Genomic DNA, 4,421 nt, shown 5'->3' on the forward strand with positions numbered 1-4,421 from the left:
TAGTAACAAATTAGGATTGAATTCAATTTGGTGCTGTAAAATCTCGTGACAATATTTTGTCATCCTTTGTGTACAGAAAATCTGTGGCAATTAAGACATGGTGGTCTTAATTATTGCTACTGATTGAATAATTATTTCTTCCAATATATTTTCTTGCCACACTACTATTAATATTTGATACTTTGTGTATTCAGTCATTTATGTAGAAATTAAATTGTGCAAGTCTCTTAAAAAAAAAAAAAAAAACTCAGAGATAAGTATCCAAGGTCAGAAAGGCAGTGAATAGTAGAGCTGGGATTAGATTTCACAGATACCTGTTTTCATGGCCATGCAAACAGGCCATAAAAATTCTCATGAGCAATGGCTTAGAATGCTCTTACATTTGTCCAAGTTTGAAGAACTAGGTCATGGGAAGAGGTGGTAGCACTGGAATGGGAAGGAAAAAGGTAGAAAAAATGGAAAGAAATGGAGCTGAAAAGAAAGTCTGGATCAAGAGACAAATACTGGAAGATGACTTCCTTGAAGGGAAGTAGCCAGACTTAACATTGCATGTGATCTCCTAGAAAGCTTCCATCTCCAGTGGTTCCTCTCCATTATCAACAGGATGATCATTTTAATTACAGGTTTTCTCATTTTACCCTCTAATTAAACATCTGTGGAATCCTGCCTCACCGTTAGAGCAGAGCATAAATCTATTTATTGTCGTTGAAGCCCCTTCAAACATAATGACTCAAACTAGCTCTCCACCTCAACTTCCATTCTTCCTGTGCCATGAATAGTAATGTCCCAGTCACCATCTAACTCTAATCATTGTTTTCTCAACCATGGGTGAGGCTCAAAACTACCTGAAGGGAAACACTAAATTTTTTGCCACCCAGTCTTTTGTGGATCAATAATTTAGAAAACCATAATAAAATGGGTTATTAGAAAAAATGAATTTAAAAGGCACATAAAATACAACTTGCCCTTTTTATTATTAACATCAACTGACAAAATGTTACTCTGGTGAGAGAGCTATAAAATTTTATAGATGCTTATCCTTAATTTTTATACTTGTCTTGTCATGAATTGATAACAAACAGAGGACTGGTACCAATTTCTGCCCCAAAGTTGATAAGCACAGCTCTAATGTACTCATGAGAGTCTATGCCACCTGAAGGACAACCCCTGGAGTTATGAACTCAGAATCTTCAGAGTCTTATTGCAGATCTGTCCTTGACCTTGTTGGCCCTTCTCTATTAAAAACCAATATTTAAATTGAAACACTGTCTCTTTAATATTAACTATGCTCAGTTGTAGAGAGAGAAACATGAATGGTACTTTCTTCTATACTGGGTCCATTTAAGGGCATGGGCTAATATACAATTTCCTAATGATACAGTGTTTTAAGAGAGATGCCAGTGTATGAACAAGTCCTTTTGGAGTATGTAAGAGATTGGGGGTGAAGGGGCAACAGGATCAAGAAATGATTCTAGACAGCTCTTTTGTTTTGTTTTTGATAAATTAATTGGGCCCAGTGTTTTGAGTCTTAGTTATACCCCTTGCAGAGCACCCAGCCTACAGTAAGTGATCAATAAGAATGAATGAATGTAGAATAAAAAAATAAAAAAAAAACTCCATATGGCTTTACCTACAAAGCCAGAGTCAAATGGTGGCAAGCAATTTTACAGATAAAAATATCATTGCAGATGAAAACATCCAGATGAACATTTGTTATTAAGATTCACAGAATGCTGTCTCAGAGTAAACTTTCCTTTTTCTCTAGACATGTGAATAATTCTTTGAGAGATTTCTCTATTCAAAGAAATAAAATTGGATAGTTCAATGAGATTGAATGTAAATAATGGAGCACCAGTCCTCCTCAAAATATGAAATATTATATGGAATACTTAAAATCAAGTGAATCAAGTGAAGAAAGCCAAAATTGTTTTCTTTCTTACTTTCTCCTGTTCAAGTAAAAATAAATACATAAATGCATAAAATATACATATGTTTTTGTTGGTTACTCTACATATGTGTTTATATATAATTATACATATATATGAAAAAACTGAACAAGAAGGAAGAAATTGTTATTGTAAGTGTTCTGGGTTTGATTGTGACCACCACAATGACAGGGTAAAGTCCTAAGCCCAGGTACCCATGAATGAAACCCTATGTGGAAATAGGATCTTTGAAGATGTAATCAAGTTAAAATGAGGTATATGGAATTAAGGTAGACCTTCTGAAATCTGCTGTACTTACAAGGAGAGGAGGATCTGGAGACACATAGACATATTCAGGGAAAAAGACCATGTGAAGACAGAGGCAGAGAGATGAGAGTGATTCATTTCCAAGCCAAGGCACACCAAAGATCGCCAGGAGTCACCAGAAGATAGGAAGAGGAAAGGAAAAATTATTCTCTGGTTTCTTCAAAGGGAGATGGCACTACATTTTGGACTTTGTGTCCGGAACTGTGAGAGAATCAATTTCTGTTGTTTTAATTCACTCAGTTTGTGATTCTTAGTTACAGCAGCCCTAGGAAATTAATATAATTGTAAAGGGTGGTCTTCAACTAAGAGGAGGGAAAATTAAGTGATTTCAGTATAAAGATTTTCATTCATTTACAACATCAGTTTCTGCACAGATTTATGTGGGACTTCTTGAAAATAAAACCAAAAATAATCAAATCATAATGAGTTTCATTATAGTATGGGTAAAAATTTCTAGTTGTATGGGAAGGGGACATGGGGAATACGTTTCACTATACCATTTTTATGATTTTGAATTTTGCCACAGATACATAAAATAATCTATTTAAAAACAAAATTTATAAATTTAAAGAAGAAGAAATGTTATGGGGCTTAGGGATCAATAATCCCGAGAATCATTCCCAACCTAGCTACAGCACCTAAAATTGAGTCACTAAAAATATATAGATTTGGCAACTGAAAAAGAGCAAAAAATGGTGTCCATATTATGAAGCAGAAACAAGGGTAAGGTTGTATCAGCTGTTGGTATAGGCCATTTGGCAGGCAATTTTCATGTAGATCAATCAAAACACCTGGAATTGACTTGTTGCACTTTCTTTCATTTTCCTCTCCATTTAATCACCACCCTGATTAAATCCAAAGCTTCACCAGCTCCACACTTTCTAATTCACAGCTGAACATGGCTCAAGAGAAACATGCAACCATGCTGACTTGTTGCTCTTTAAATACCAGATCTCAAGCTCAAGTGGGCTGCTGGCAATACTTTCCCTAACCCATTCATATTTCATTCATACTATTTCGTATCTTCTCCCTTTTGCTCGAAATTTCAGTCCTCACTCAAGTTCTGGCCTGCTTCCTAGTTCACTAAGAAAATTCAAGGAATTAGAAGAGAACTTCCACAAAATGGTAGTTCTATACATGCTAATCTGTGCATCTTTGTCACATTTCCATTCTTTTTTCACTTTCTAAGTACTTAAGTACATCTCTCTAGCTATTGCCCTCTCATACTTTGCATCATCAACCCCTCCCACCCACCCCCTTATTGAGTAATTCTCAATGGCATTCAATAAAGATACATGTTTTTTCAATTTAAAAGGAAAAATAATCTCTATTCTTACTTCATCCCCCTCCAGCTATCACACTTTTTTTCTGCACTCTTTAAATTTGAAGCAACTAAGGATTGTCAAGTCCCATTGTTCTCTCCAATTCTTCTCTTCCAATCATCTATTAAAACCACTTCAATTAAGTATTCACCACAATAATTCCACTAAGAAATATTTTGTCAGGCTAACCAATAAACCACATAATAGTAAATCCAATGATCAATTTTGATTTTATTTTTTAATTTGATCTACTGTCCGCAATCAATCACATTTTTCGTACCAAAACATTTTTTTCACTTGACTTCCAAAACAAACTTTCACTTAGCTGTCCTTTTAATTCATTAGCTGTTTTTCCTTTGTATTCTTTGCTGGTTTCTTCTCATCTCCCAAATCTCCAAACATTACAGTGCCAAGAAATCAGGTATTGTATTTCTTCTCTATGTATAATTACTCTTTAAGTGCCCACATCTGTTCTCATGGCTTAAACAAAATCTGTCTTCTGGTAGTTTATAATGTTATATCTCCAGCCTGTATGGGGTTATACATCCAACTTCTTTTTCTATATCTCTACTTGAATGGCTAACAAGAATTTCAAACAGAACATATTAAAAAATTCATTTTTTGGATTTTTCCCTAAGCATACTTCTCCTCTGTGCCCCTCCACATCTATAAATGTTAACTCTAATGTTCCAGTTGTTGACATCTTAGAACTTGAAAATATCCTTGAAGGCTTTCTTTTGCTTTACATACCACAGCTAATCAACCAGAAATTTTTTGCTGGCTCTATTGTAAAAACATATCCAACATTCTACCACTTATCTCTTCCTTCATTTCTATCATCCTGGTA

The sequence above is a fragment of the Choloepus didactylus genome, chromosome 22, assembly GCF_015220235.1.
Source record: "Choloepus didactylus isolate mChoDid1 chromosome 22, mChoDid1.pri, whole genome shotgun sequence".
In the NCBI taxonomy this organism is placed as follows: domain Eukaryota; kingdom Metazoa; phylum Chordata; class Mammalia; order Pilosa; family Megalonychidae; genus Choloepus; species Choloepus didactylus.